The sequence below is a fragment of the Hylobates moloch genome, unplaced genomic scaffold (assembly GCF_009828535.3).
Source record: "Hylobates moloch isolate HMO894 unplaced genomic scaffold, HMol_V3 SCAFFOLD_4, whole genome shotgun sequence".
In the NCBI taxonomy this organism is placed as follows: domain Eukaryota; kingdom Metazoa; phylum Chordata; class Mammalia; order Primates; family Hylobatidae; genus Hylobates; species Hylobates moloch.
In genome coordinates, this window is record NW_026652279.1 from 117,695,215 (window position 1) to 117,711,694 (window position 16,480).

Below are 16,480 nucleotides of genomic sequence, written 5' to 3' on the forward strand. Positions count from 1 at the left end.
TGCCAACTAACTTGAACTGTGGACTAATTTTTATTTAATAATATACATGATTGCCTGCCAGTTTCAACCTTCTTGATTCAGGCATTATATGTGGGTTACCTAGGTTGAATATGTAATTTATCTTACAAAGGAAAATACTTAGGCATGTGAAAGGGTGCTGATCAGACAAGAGGAGAACCTGCATGAATCAGGAAGGTTGCCAACACACTTGAAGGCTGTCACTCAAATGGTAAGATGCCACAAGATTTCTTGCAGTACATATATTTGTAATCAAAAGATATTGCTGCTCAATGAAAGAAGAGGCCTCCTCCTAAAATATTTTGTGTGCTTCTTAGTCATGGGCACAGAAAAGTGTGAGTTCAATAAATATTTGCTAAATCAATTAAGAAATAAATTGCAGAATGAATATTCTTAATTTGTCTCTAAACTTTCCGTTTTCAAAATTACTTTATAAAAATGCTTAAGGGAAACAAGAATTCCAAGGCAAGTATAACACTACAATTATAATTTAAAAGAAACTAGAGAAAAATGAGACAATGCTTTGCAATTTACACTTATATTAATTAGCATTACTAAAAGATTGGGTATTCCATTTTATTCACATAAATAAAAAATAATTTAAATTATTACTAATACTAAGATGAACTTAAAAAGGAAGGAATACTGATTTTAACATACTGTAATATTTTGACATAAAATGTAGTGAAATTACTAATAATTTTCATCTTCATATTATATAAAAATAGAATTTTAAAATATTGTCATAATAGTTCTTAATTCCTTTGAATTAACTGTAAAATTAATCATAGTACTATCATTCTCATTAGTACCATATTTATTATAATTTACAAATACTGTCCCATATTTGTTGAGTATTTTATTAATTGATGTGATATGCCTATATAACTTTGCCCATTATCATACAGCAGAGTGAAATGATACATTATTTGACCAGTCATTATGCAGCACATGACTGTAATCTAATATTTGAATGTGGAATTTTTAAATTTTCACTTGAAATTGAAAAATATAGATACTTTTTCCTTTTGTATATGTTCTACGGCAGTCCTATTTTTAGTTTTTTGAGGAACCTTGATGCTGTTATCCATAGTGGGTGTATTAATTTACATTCCCACCCACAGTATAGGAGGCTTCCCTTTTTAACATATACTCGCCAGCATTTGTTATTGCCTCTCATTTGGATAAAAGCCATTTTAACTGGGGTGATATGATAGCTCATTGTAGTTTTGATTTGCATTTCTCTGGCAATCAATAATGTTGAGCACATTTTCATAAACTGGTTGCCATTCACATTTTCTTTTGGGAAATATCTATTCCGATCTTTCACGCATTTTTATTTGGATTATTAGATAATTTTACTATAGAATTGAGCTCTTTATATATTCTGATTATCAGATGGATAGCTTGCAAACATTTTTTTCTCTATTCTGTGGGTTGTCTCTCCAGTTTCTTGATGTTTCCTTGGCTGTGCAGAAGCTTTTTAACTTGATGTGATCCCGTTTGTCCATTTTTGGTTTGGTTGTCTATGCTTGTGAGGTATTACTCAAGAAATCTCGCTCAGATCAGTAAGCTGGAGAGGTTCCCCAATGTTTTATTTTAGTAGCATGTAAATTCATTTGCATAGCAGTCTTTCCTAAATAGGACTAGTATAAGCAAAAACATTTTTCAAATAGTAATTACGTATTTTAATTTTTTGATTTTAGCTTCTCTCTTATTTTGACTTATAGAGAACATAAATGAAAATGTGCACATGCATTTAAATTACCTCCATTTCTATCATAATTTTAGAGAACCTCTGATTCCAGAGAGATTTTGCATGCGGAAGGAGGTATGGAAATTGAAAAGGGGGAAGTAATAGCCTTAGCTATCCATGATGCAGAAGTATATACTCATCAATTAGAAGACTAATGCCTTAGAAACTTAAGCACAAAATCGGCAAGACCCTGTCAATGATTAACTAGCATGATACTATTCCATCTACCCTCGTATCTTCAGATTTAATGCATGAGTTTAGAGAGAGATAAATGATTTCAGATACCACTAATTTAATTCAAAATGTGCACATAAATTTAAAAATATTTTAACTTTAAGTTATTTTGTTATTTTTCATTTAAATTTTTTGTTTGAGGGCTGGGCGCAGTGGCTCACGCCTGTAATCCCAGCACTTTGGGAGGCCTAGGCGGGCGGATCACGAGGTCAGGAGATTGGGACCATCCTGTCTAACACAGCGAAACCCCGTCTCTACTAAAAATACAGAAAAATTAGCCGAGCGTGGTGGTGGGTGTTGTAGTCCCAGCTACTTGGGAGGCTGAGGCAGGAGAATGGCGTGAACCCGAGAGGTGGAGCTTGCAGTGAGCCGAGATAGCGCCACTGCACTCCAGCCAGGGAGACAGAGCGAGACTCTGCCAGAAAAAAAAAAAAAAAAAAAATTGTTTGAAATAAATCTTAGAACTATTACATTCATTACCTTAAGTAGTATTGCTTATTGTCCTGCCAGTTGGCAAACTCATAATGGAGAATGAAACTCTAATTGAGAGTCATTATGATCAGAGAAAAACAGTTGCTATTGTTTGTTCACAAAAGGGGTGCAGACCAAGCACAGATCACCCATGTCCAATCAGTAGCACCATTTGCTGAAATGACTACCACTTTGTTCACTGTTGCTTTTATTGGGACCATCAGGATTTACTTTTTTTTTTTTTTTCTAACATGCCACCATTGTGTCTGTAAAGTTCATCTTGTTATGTATAGTTGTTCTGATAATGCATGCTGAAGACCTCTAGCCAGAAATCTTTTTGACCCCCAACCAGAAATCTTTTTATCTCAGTTTAGCTTCATTACCAAGGATGTTTGGCCACAAGTGGCAGCTATTTCTGTAAGATCATATAAATTCTGGAATGATAGGATTACTGTTTAGGAAACAGTTTTCAAGTATCATTTATAATCACACGTTTTTCTTTCTGAATGGTTTGGCTAGTCACTAATTGTGTATATGTTGAATAAAACTCTATATTTTAATAGAAATATGTAAGCTATTGGAGTTGGGGAAAACTGGGTACAGATATCCATGCTATTTAGAAGGAAGTTCCTGTAGCATTCCAGTAACACCTCTAGAGCTGTTATGAAGGTTAAGACATTTGCACTAAAATTGAAAGATGTTATAAAAGGCCTGGAAAAATAATAAGCTAAATGAAGGAATTAAGAAGTTTACAATTATTGGCCTGTCTCTCATCCCACTCCTTTGATAACTTGAACTTCAGTCACATCTTCCAATTGTGTTAATAACCCTTCAGGCTGGAATAGCCCTTATCCCAGGGTACAACTGTGAAATCCTACTTTCTATTTAGCACTCTGCTCAATACTCCACCTTGCTAATTTTCAGAGCAGCTGTCAATTGTTCCCCCTCTGATAAATCAGACTATTTTTATCTCTCATAATATGTAGAGATATTTTCTTATTTCAAATCAGTAAACATTGAATAGATTTACCCAGGACTTCCACATAACAGAAAACCATTTAAATTTTGTTTACTAAATACTGAAAAATAATACTGATATTATTATAATAAAATAATAGTTTAAATAGTTGAATAATAATTGGCATTTGTGTATTAATTACTTTATTATGGAAGACATTCTAAACACAATATTTATGTTAGTATACTCAATTATTACAATAACCAGTAGGACATTATTTTCCATATTTTTCAGATGCAGAAAAGCAGAAATAACATTTTAATAATTTTCTGAAGTCACAGAGTTAGTAAGTGCTAGAGGGATGATTAAGACTTATAAACCATAGTCTTAGTTATTATATTACTATTAGATTTGTAATTTTAAATTTTTTATTTTGCTAGCAAATTCTATGAATTTATTTTTGATAAATGAGAGCTAACGTGTTTTAATGCATTTTTTAAACACGGTACCAGCTTATTTGTTTTAAATTGGCCAATATTATTGAGGAAAATATTCTGCTGTTATTGTAAAAACTCCTCAGAATACAAACTCTTGGTTCTGCCTACAGTTGTAAACTGTTTTATAATGATACACTAATTTTCTAATTTTGAGAATCCTAGACTATAATACTCTCTTTTAAATCCAGTCAATTAATTTCTAAAGAAATGAACTACTCTCACGTTTGCTCTGGAACGGATCTAGTAGCATCCAACACCGATGAGTTTCAGAATAGCATTACCAAAGTTTAAATTAAGGGCGTCACCCATCACCCATGTGTCAGGAGCTCAGATGAGCTTGGGGAGAGTTGAGCTGCTGGGTGTCAGAGTAGCTGAACACAACAACAAGCCAAAAATGAGAACGATAAGCTTTTAATCACTTGTTGCTATAGTATAAATAAGAGGCTAAAACCAGAGAAAACAGTCACTCCCCTCCCTGAAAAATCTAACCCCCTGCCATTGTCTTGCCCGGAATGTTGAGTCGTGGAGGACCAGGAGAAGCAGCAGAGACTTGGGGATTATTCCATAGTTTTATGGCCCCTGGGGTTGGAGAATGGTGAGAGAGAAGGACTAAATGGAAAAGCAGTGGATATTGATCCAGGATGGGAGAGATATTTCAAGGTTTCCCCTTTCTTCCCGCAAAAGGAAGTCTCCATCCTGTAAAGGTCTTCCGCATAAGGCTTCAGATAAAGAGACCAAACTAGGAATGAAGATATGAAGTCTAGGGAGCTTAAGTCCTTGACTGCAACTGCCTTTAGAGACTGCAGTGCACTGGCCGAGCACCAAGTCTTGCTGAAGGGAGAAGGCAGCTTTCCCCTTTGTTATTGCTTAACAATCACACATTAAATTTAACCAGGAGCTGGACTCCTGTCCATAGTAATAACAGTAAAAATAACATACACTTATATGTAGATCATTATATTCCAAATATTATTCTAAGACTTTATATTAACTCCTTTTAGTCCTACTGACAAATCTAAAAAAGTGTTATTATTAATTCACCATTATTAATGAGGAAACTGAGAAAGTTGCTGTAAAAAAAGTTACTTGCTCAAGTTCACAAACTGGTAAACAGAGAAGTTTCAAAGATCACACTTGATACTTCAAAACAAGGTTTCCTCTAATAGTAAGCACTCAATAGATTTATTTAAATAAGTTAAAACTTTAATATTGAAAGAAAGCAATTAAAAAAATCAGTCTGTCCTCAGTGAATTATATTTCTTCGAATCTAATCAATTATCCAAAAGTACATTGCAGAAAGACAAATATAGAAAATGTATATGATAAATTTGGAAAAGTGAATTAACAATTTTACAATTTTTATAAATTTTTTTTAGTGAAGTGGTTGCTTCACTATCAAATTTAAAAGTATGAAGTTCAGGCCCTAGGACTCTATACAGATCCTCAAATTTCACAAATGGAAACATTACTAAATCTCTGTCAAACTACTTTTCACCCTTGTTATCAGTAGATTAAATTAATGTGATTTTGTTCAGGAGTCACATATTACAGACGTGAGATAATTTTGCTTACTTTAATTTATGCTAATTAGGAAAACTATAGTTTAAAAAACTTTAAGTTACTACCCAGTGTCACAGCTTTAGGGACCTAAGAAGCCTGGATTGAAACCACAGTCTTTCATTTTTCTATGTCCATTGATTTGCATAACTTGAAGTTAGCTTCATGTAGAAATACTCAACATTTGTTTATTCCTGATACAAGTTCTATTGCTTTTCCATTAAATTTTGGCGATTTAACACATTCAAATTTGGATCATATAGGTTTTTAATAGTCTTTGGATAGGGGAAAACATTAAGCTCTATATTTGGATATGCTATTTGAGCAAGAACTTAACCGAAACAAAAAAAAGGAGTTTTCAAGATAAGATGGGGTATTTTAAAAGAATAATGATTTCAATCCTTGGTATCTAGGAAAGATAATTCTTGGCTTTAGTTTGTGTCTTGGGCAACACTCTATTTTAAAAATATATTTTGTATTGTGAAAATTAGTGTCATTTTTGAACATCTGATGATGTTAACTGAACTCAGTTTTAAGCCAAGAACACAAAATAACCTTTTAACTGAAGCTTAGAGCGGTCATACAGAGACTTTGAATAACTTCAATTTGTCTTTGAACACAACCTCTGCAGAATGAACAGAAAAATGCTCCCAGGCTCCCTTTCTATCTCTTTATCGCGGATGAATGACTTAAAGATCACATCATCACAAGCCTCAGAAGCAGCCTTTAACTGGATGGTGGAAAAAAACACTAAAAATTGCCTGCTCAATTTTTATATGAAGTATGAGGAACTTTCATTGATTTCTGAGAATAAATGCATTATTTAAAAGTTAAGTTTACCAAAAAGGTGCTTGTGAGATGGAGCAGATTCAAATAGGCCACATGGGACTCTTTTTCTTATATCTATGAAAATGTAACCAGGCTTTTTTTTTATTTTTAGATTTTAGTCAACTAAAATTACTATGTAATGAATAGAAATACCATTATTGAAACAGTTTCATAAGTTATATCCAATTAAGCTATAAATAATAGAATCAATGTTTCTTGCGTATAAATATTAAGGTTTATCTAAGTGAAATTTTTTAACTGTAAGTATATATTCTTGTCCATTATAATATTCATCACGGCAATGATTTTGATGCTTTTTATTTGTGGGTTTGTTTGACTGTTTTATTTGCTCACATTTATGAGCCTGTCATTTAAACTGTACTTGGAAAAGAGTAGGTGTTTAGGTCTTATTTATTGAATCATGAAATAGAAAATAAAATATAAAATTAGTGTTTATTTTTATCCACAAAATAAAATATTTGAAAAATATTGATTAGATGTATGCCCAGGCATGGTGGCTCACGCCTGTAATCCCAACATTTTGGGAGGCCGAGGCAGGTGGATCACTTGAGGTCAGGGGTTTGAGACCAGCCTGACCAACGTGACAAAACCCCGTATCTATGGGCGCAGTGGTGCACAACTGTAGTACGAGCTACTCTGGAGGCTGAGGAAGGAGAATCATTTGAATCTGGGAGGCAGAGGTTGCAAGGAGCCGAGATCAAGCCACTCAACTTCAGCCTGGGTGACAGAGCAAGACTCTTCTCTCAAAAATTTTAAAAAATTTAAAAATTTAAAAATTTTAAAAAAATTTAAGTACACCCTTAACCTTTTAATATTTATTTTAGAAATCAATAAAATTTGCCGCTTTGCTAGGTTCTCATAGAAGTGCAACATGAATATTCAACTTAAGGTCAGAATCAAAATACAAGTACTTATTTTCCTCTGTATTAATGTTTTAATGTATTTTCTAGTTAAAAATACATCAAAGTAAATCAAATTAAAATGAAACTAACACATAGTATTCAACTTAAATTTTTACCAAGGAAGTTAAAAGATATAAATATGTGGCAGATCCCATCTTTTTAAAACTGTGGATAGAGAAACTGAAGTTATCAGGAACTATTGCATTTTAAAATACAAAACTTTAGTGATATTTTCAATATTGCTTGCCAATAAGGCATTATAGTTTTAATTTTCTTCTTCCTGTATGTACTTTGCTTTAAAGAATAAACTGTTCTAATATGTCTACTACAGCACTGTACTATTATTTGTATCAATTTAAATTTGTTTTCATTTAATAAATCTATTTTTATTTCTTAATTTTTTTGAGACAGAGTCTCGCTGTCGCCCAGGCTGGAGTGCAGTGGTATGATATCGGCTTACTGCAACCTCCACCTTCTGGGTTCAAGAGATTCTCCTGCCTCAGCCTCCCAAGTAGATGGGATTACAGGTGCCCGCCACCACGACTGGCTAATTTTAGTATTTTTGGTAGAGACAGAGTTTCACCATGTTAGTCAGGCTGGTCTCGAACTCCTGACCTCAGGTGATCCACCGCCCTTGGCCTCCCAAAGTGCTGGGATTACAGGCTTGAGCCACAGTGCCTGGCCTATAAATCTATTTATATATGCAGAATGTTTTTTATTGTGGTGAAGATAATTGATTGCATAGGATGTAGCAGTTTTGTAGTAGCTGAAGAGTTAGGAAACAAAACATTTTAAATTATCTTGGGTTATATTTTCAAGTATAATAAGTATCAAGAAATCTAAACATATGCCTCAAAGCAAATGATTAGAAAAAGTTATCCACTTTCTACAGAATGATATGGGCCATTAATAAACACTTGGATAATTTTCTCAGAAGGAAACTGAGTATAAAAATCTCTGGTCATATGAAACTATTGATCCAAAACTGCCAACATCTGAACTTTTGAATTTTCTAATGATTTATTGTTGTCTTTGTTAAGCTAACTTGACACTTACTTTACCATACGTCCTTCTATTAAAAAGATACACTTCTAAAATAATTTTTTGTTTCGGAAACATAATTGTATCCATTTACAATTTCATTAAAGCTTATGATGAAAAAAGTTGTTATATTCTGTGTTTTTATTGTTTTTAGACTTTTCTAAATTCATTACTTGGATAAAAAACAAGCACTCATTTATATGATTTGAATCTTCTGTTTTCAAAGGGGTTATATTAACCCTTGACATCCATGCATAATTAATAAATATTTTTCTTGTCCTCGTTAAGGTAAACTGCTGGCTCACGTTTTAGAAAAATGTATTATTTTACTTCTATTATTAAGGTACAATATTTGAAGAAATGTATGTGGGTTCATGTTTTGTATGTACATGCATACATATATTTATGCATGTACATTAATATAAATGATTACATAGACATTTATTGATGAAGAGATAAATCACTGATTTCCACACCAACCAGAATAACACATTTGAAAGTCTGTCTCTTATATCACACAAAAGTAATCTTATAGAATTATAATTCTATGGTTACTAAAATTTAATTCCCTGTCCATTTTACTTAAAATTCAACAATGAATATTTTCAACATCATTATATAATATTATGAATATTCTATTTTCTTTGAGAATATGCAATAACTTATTTAGAAAACTGCATTTTTAATGTGCTTCTAGTTATTCAACATTATATCTACAACTAAAACAATTACATTTCAAATTTTTGCATTTTTCAACTTTTATTATGAGATATGCTCTCTAGAAAAGATTGTTTTATTTTCATTGTGATATTTAGTAAGCGCATAGTTTAACATATTTTAACAGCTTGAAGACAAAGAAGATAATAAATATAATAAATGTATGGTTTTTAATAGGCATATACTATATTTACTATATATACTTTTTAAGATTACACATGCTCATCAGGCATATGCAAGTGAAAATATATGTGTATATCTTATTATATTTTTATATATTATATATGCATATATTAATCTTATACCAAAACAGGAAATGCCTCCATTTCAAATGATTATATCATAATTTCAATATAACGTATTTCATATGATAGAAATAATGAGTACCATTCTGTATACCACTGCAGTCAACTGAGACATTAACAACCATTTAAATAAGAAAAAGATACTTGGATATTTTAAAGTTGCCCTTAATAAATAATTTTGGGCTAATAAAGTAACATAAACAATTGTTACAAATGTGAATAGTATCAAAATTATTACAATACAAAATACTAAATTATATAGGATGCAGTCAAAGCTGTGCTTTAAGGTAAATTTGCCATCCCTTTCTGTCTCTTGATAAAACGTATTTATAGTTTATTTATTTTCTTGCAACAACTCTCATTACATTTATACAATATAAATTTTATTCCCTTATTATTGTTTTAATGGATCATATTTCTCCTTTCTTATACTCTACTATTTATTATTTTTAAATTTATAAAGGAAAGACAGTAACTTACTCATTCGATTATTTTTAGAATTTAATTAACAAGGAAAATCCCTGGAATGACTATAACAAATCTTGGAAAATGTTAAGCTGTTAATAAATATCTGCCATCATCAGTCTTGAGGAAAATAAGAGTTACAAGCTATATTTATACAAGCTATATTTATAAATACAAACTATATTCAGCTACTTACAATGCTGATTGTGTCCTTAATAGTTTATTAAGTTTATTGACATAATAGTTTATTGACATAATTGTTTCACATGTATACTCTGTAATCTTATCTATATCCTCCTGTAATTATGAAGGTTTTGCCTTCATGAATTACAACACATTTAAATTAATGCAGAACTAAATAACTATCTTAAATGTTTACCATCACAACTCTGTAGATTATATACTATTGAGTTTATAATATGATTATATATGCTTACTTATTTTAGGGAACCATCTGGGCTTAATCCCATGTAAGTAACTTGATTTTTCTGTTCATATGCTTTTAGTGTTTTAAAATTTATATTTGTATTCACAATCACTGAGATTCTGTTTTGAAATTAGCCTCTTGTAAGAATCATGTCTTTTACAGAGACAAATTTTTGTTCAAACCAGATCTTTTTACAGAATAAGGTAGGTAATGATGACGACAAGGACTATATGTACTTATCTTTTTGCTTTGATCTGTTATTCAGAATCGGTAATTATGTGTAATTTAGTACTTAGTACTCTGACATACATCTTTGTTATTTTCTCCATATCATTTTATTTTATTTCTACTGACCCCATGGTATTAGAAGAGCATCTCATATTTTTCCTAGATATTGCACATTTGAGTTTCCACTGAAACAAATTACTACTTAACATTCTTCAATGGAGATAAAATTTTACTGCAAATGATTGCAATTCTTCTTTATCTTATCCAAATTCCCTATATCCCAAACTTTTATTGTTGTCTTTTATATTTCTTTTTTTGCTATAGAAAACTCAGGTATTATTCCAAATGTATGCTTCAGTGATGTATGCATAAAAAAGAGCTTGTGCATGGACATAATCTTTTTCTTGGCTAGCCAAAGAAGTAGCCAAATAGACATATTTTGTAAAATAATCAAAATTCTATATTTCTCTGTCATAGACAATAAGGTGGTGGCTACTTAGTAATTCAGATGGGCTAAACTGATGTATGCCTTTTTACCTTCTGTTCCCTGATAATAAGTAAAACCTTAACTCCTAATGATATCAATCATGTCTTATGAAGCAATCCAGATTTCACAGCCATTCCTAGACCCGTTTTGTGTAAACTTCTCTCTGTACTTCGTATTTCATAATGAATCTGTATAATCATGAAACATCTTATTATGTGTATATGTAAAGGGTAGTTTTAATTTGATTGTATCACTGGTAAGGCATTCCCTCTTAGAACCATCTCATTATCTTATTTTTAAGAATGATACCCAGCCAATTATTTATCTTTGAGAAGTTTTTTTAGAAAAAAAAATCAGTCCCTTTTAGAGGTGGAGCTATGTAGCCACCTGTTTAAGTCTCCTTAAATGACATTTTTATTTTTAATTTAAAACTTTCCATATATTTTGATTGTTCTCTATTTTCTGCACATTGACAGTGTACAATACACATATAGGGCTATTAGGAAAAAACAAATGTGTAACATCTACACTTATTCATATAGCAATGTATTATAAATTCTGTGCATTACAAAATATTTGAAGTCGTAAGTATTTCATGATATTAACTTTGTACTACTTATTAATGGTGAGCCACATAGCCTTTCTGAACATACAGTTTAATAGTTTGAAGAAAGCTACAATTAATTCATATTATAAAAAAGCCTGAGTTCATGAAAAAGTATCAATTATATCATGTGTATTTTTATGGATCTGTTGAAATAAGAGGAACGTGAAGCAGTAAAGATTTTCATCAGGACTTTTATCTTTCAAATAAAAGGCATTATTTGAGTTATAGACAAGAAAAAATTTTAAAATATACACTTACATGATTTTATGAACATTTTAAAATAAAAATTGCAACAGAAAGATTCTGAACACATTCACTGTGTATTAATAGTCTACTAAAAATTAATTCATAAAATTTAACTTCTCTTAATGTGATTGTGTTTTTAATGGTAGGTAGAACACGTCAACCAACATTGTCATATAAGTTTATTTGAAAGCTCGATTTTCTGCACAGTGACAATGTACAATCATTCAACAATATTTTGGAGAAGTACAAAGGGTACATCAATTCTTTTTTCTCTTGGGAAGTTCAGTTCACATACTCTCCTATATTAGCAGGGAAACCTCCTGGATAAGAGAGATTCAAAATTTTTGTTGGTTATTATTGCTTTGTTTTCTTAAATAAAAACTTGCTGTGATCCTTTGATTAAGTAAGGTTTCCATTCAGCCAAAGGAAAAAAAAATGGTGTCAGGGTGAGAAGAAGATTAAAAATGGAAACCTCAAGACAGCTTTCTCCAGTGCTCTTGTAGAAATATTTTCCAACATATGTTGTCTGCTTATTGATTATCATTTCATCTGGAGCTTGTGTCCAGTTGATTTGTTGCAAAAATTTTCTCCACGTTTTCTTTGTATTGCTTGTTTTTGGACTTGTCTTCTATATTTACCTGCTGAGTTTTCTGCTAGTTTATCTTTGCAACTCTTTAAGATGTTTCTTATGTCCTGGGTTTTCCTGCATTTGGCTTTACTCTGCCTACTAAAATAGTGAATTCCCTGGGAAGACATTTTTGTGTGTGTTCACTGAACCACATATATATTTTTTCCATGTCTAGAGAGAAATAATAGCAGTTTAATATTTGCTGAGCATCATAAGGCAGATATCCTTTTTCACTCTTTTTACAACATTTAAAATGACAGCTGGTATGGAATGTGACATAAAATGTTCTCTTTTTAGAGTTATATTGGTAAAAATTATCTTGTTAGAAGTCAAAGGGTGCTCACAGATTCCTATTTATATACTGTTTCAATTCCCAATCAATTTTCACAGCCATTATTTCATTTCCTCATCATAGTAACTCTGTTAAGTTGGTGAAATTAGGCGTGATGATATTATGTATGTTTTAGAGACGAGAAAATCAAGTCAGGGAACAATAAAAAACAAAAAATCTGCTGAGAGTCTGGGCAAGGTAATGCCAAAGTTTACCTTACAATATATGTGTCTACTTTCTAAGAATACTGGTATGGTTTTAGGCCCCTTTACAAACTCCGTAGTAATAACCAATAAAAGTTTGAACAGTATTTGAAAATGTATATGATTTAAATTTTATTTGGAAGGTAGTTGTGAGCTACTCTATTTGAAATAAATTTCTTCCTTTAAAAACATATTGAAGCAGAAGTAATAAAAAGCAATATTAAAGAAGCAGGTAAATTTTATGCCAAGTTTCCCAGCTATTCGTGCAAAACAATCAGCCACCAAATATATTACTGAATCTACAAGTTTTCCAGCTATTTGTGCAAAACAATCAACTGCCAGATTTATCACTGAATATAATTGATGATAAACTGAATAATTATCAGGGTCATAAGTAAAAGTTTTAATAAATTGTTTTGCGCTGTTTCCCTTTTATTTTTCCAAAAAAAAATGAAGCTTCTTTTTGTTGTTCTTTTGAACAACATAAAGTGTTTCAACTGAAAAACAAGTTTTTTCAAGTGGTGAAGACAAGAATACTCTATTCTGGTCAACTTTTATGTACACAAATACATTTCTGAAATATACTACTACCCCCTTAATTATAGAAAGACAAATTACTTTGAATTTGAATATTTATTACTTTTTTCTACTAACACAATTTGCAATTAAAAATAATAATTATATATTGACCCTCCCAATTACAATGAATAGTACATAGAAAATGCTAATAGATGTTCATGAGTGAACACAAATTGAGGATGGACAAGAATCAAAACAATCAGTAGCATATATGCTTTGTAGATGTGGTAGACTAAATTCATGTTCACAAATGTTCAGTACCCTGTCTGTGCTAAAAGAATGTACTTCTGCCCTTTAAGCTAGCTTTTAGATAAATGACTTGATTTGGCTCAGTTAAGGTGTGCAGAACTGTCATTACTCGATTTTACACCAAAGTTTTGAGATTCTGAGTATAGTTCACCATTGTATCTTTTCTTTACTTTTGTGATCATGAAAACAAATGTAGAGATGGAATCACTATCATCCTCTGTGGCTGAATGACAAAGATAAGCCTCCTCATCAAACTGTGATGGACATGTAACATAAGCAAAAAATACATCTGGTTGTGTTAACAAATACTGTATTTTTTCAGTTTGCCACAACATTATCCAGCCTATAATGAGAGAAACATGAAAAAATCAAAAGCTGCTTGGGGAAAATCTGGTGAAGGGGTATCTGGACACTAAGATATGGCTACTGAGAATTAATGCAGAGTGCCTATTTTTATTAATTAAATGTTTAAAATAGTAATAATATATATTCTTGTACCACTTAGATGATTTAATTTTAGTAATCAAATATGAGCTAAAATGTTTTTATTTACTCATAATTGATTGTGGCCACCTAAATATATTTTTTCTCATAATTGTGTAATTTATTAAATCATGATTATTCTGAAGCTGGAATCTCAGAATTATTATCTCCAGAATAGAGAGAAGATTCTATATCATAGTTTACAACGAAAATACGTTTCTCATTAATCTGTTACTGAGGCTTCATCTGAAAGGTTTTTTTTTATATTTGTTTTGATTCTGGCACTAAGATCACAGAATCTTGACAATCTTCCTCTTGTCTATTGTTCCTTAGACCCTTGTTTCAGCTACTAGAGCTTAAGATGTGAGAGAATTTACTATCCCAAATCTGCAATTAGCAGCGGCAGAACTGCCATAATAAAATCTCCAATTAGGTTCATAACAACTGAGTTTTGTTTTGATGCCATGATGTTTAGTCAATAAAATTTAATTAATTATATATAAATGCCTGTTCCATCTGTGACTGAAATATATAGCCAGGTAGCACACACCCACACCACCTCCCAAGCCCCCTACTCCCCCCACACACACCTCACTTCTACACAAAATCTTCTGACCAGCCCTATGAAGTATTTCAGATGTGTCTTCTCAGAAATCATTTTGTCTGTATACAGAACAGGTAACTTTAAAATATGAGAGAAATCAAGATAACCAACACGCAAAAACACAACTCTGCTTACAATATAGACTATAATGCAGCACAAACCCAGTATATTTAATTTCACATTAAAAAAACAGTATTTCAAAGATATAAGTGTAACAAGCACTCTATCATTAATATCTGAGGAATTACCTGCGAGCCTGCAGAGACACATGCTGAGTAGCCAGGCATTTCCTGTTGTTGTCAAGGTAAAAAGTTATCTTGAATTCCTACTAACAGACTCCTTCTAGATTATACCACAGATAGTAAACCTGCTACCACCCACAACTAATGTGAATGTCTTGATGTTATGCACAGGAGGGCTAATCGATATAGTAGTTCTCTTGAAGTAGAACTAATTATTAGATAACTCAGTAAGGTTGTGTAATTTCAGTAAATGTCTGTGGTCTTAAGGGAAGTTACACGTTCACAGTAGAAATTAAGTAAAAGTCAGTAAGTCATGGAATAAAAATAAAGGAGATAAAAGAGGAGAAATTACATTCTATTTAATAAGCTTTACTTAATAATATTAAAACTTGAAGTAAGGCTTTCTCCTATTTTATTTTATTTGCATATTTATCTCAAATTATTTGAATTGAAAAATTTGTAGAGTCAATGATCTTCAGAGGTCGTATAAAATATTTCATTGGAAAGATGAGGAAACTGAACCTCAGGATGTTAAAATTGAATAGGTCATCAATCCATTTTAAAAGGGTCAAATTCTAAAGCCTTAGCTTTTATATGTCCTACTTAAACGTTCTTTCACGTGTGCAAAACCCATTTCAGTTACTCTGGAAACTGGCAACAAGAAAGAAGAGATATTTTCACAGATGAAGAGAAAGTTTGCACAAAAACATTGATGTTTACATGATAAAATGCAACCGAAAGAATAAGATAAATAAAATTATCATTCCATCCTAAATATGACCTCATTGTCATGGGTCAGTTAAAAACACACTACTTTTTTACCTAAAAATACTACCAGTTATCCTATTTTTTAGGTATTTTAGAAAATAATCTAATCTCCTCCTTAAATTTATTTATTCTATAAAAAGTAAATGTACATTGCTGCTAACTTGAGAGTGCTTTGTACTGAGTGAATCTATGAATCTCAAAAGTAATAATGATGATTTTGATGTTCTTGTATAAAAAGAATCATGCAGTATAATGGTTTCATATCTTTTCAAGATTTAAAAATCTTATGAAAATTTGATATTAGAATTTTATAGGATCAAAGACATTAGATTTTGTAGGTGAGATAAAGAGAAAGATGGAGAAAACTAACATATATTGAGTAACTTCTATATACCAGATACAATGCTAGTCATTTTACATTATGTTGCTATTTAATAGTCACAAATAATAAAAGTTACAAAACAATGTGTGAATCAATAAATATTGAGAAAAGCATGCCAATAGTTAAGATTGAGTAACATTTACCTTGTATAGAAGGATCCTACTTTGAACTAGGAATTTGAATCCTTTCAAGGAAAAAAATAATTTATTAACAACCTCAATTAAAGGGTTATTTCAAGAAACCACT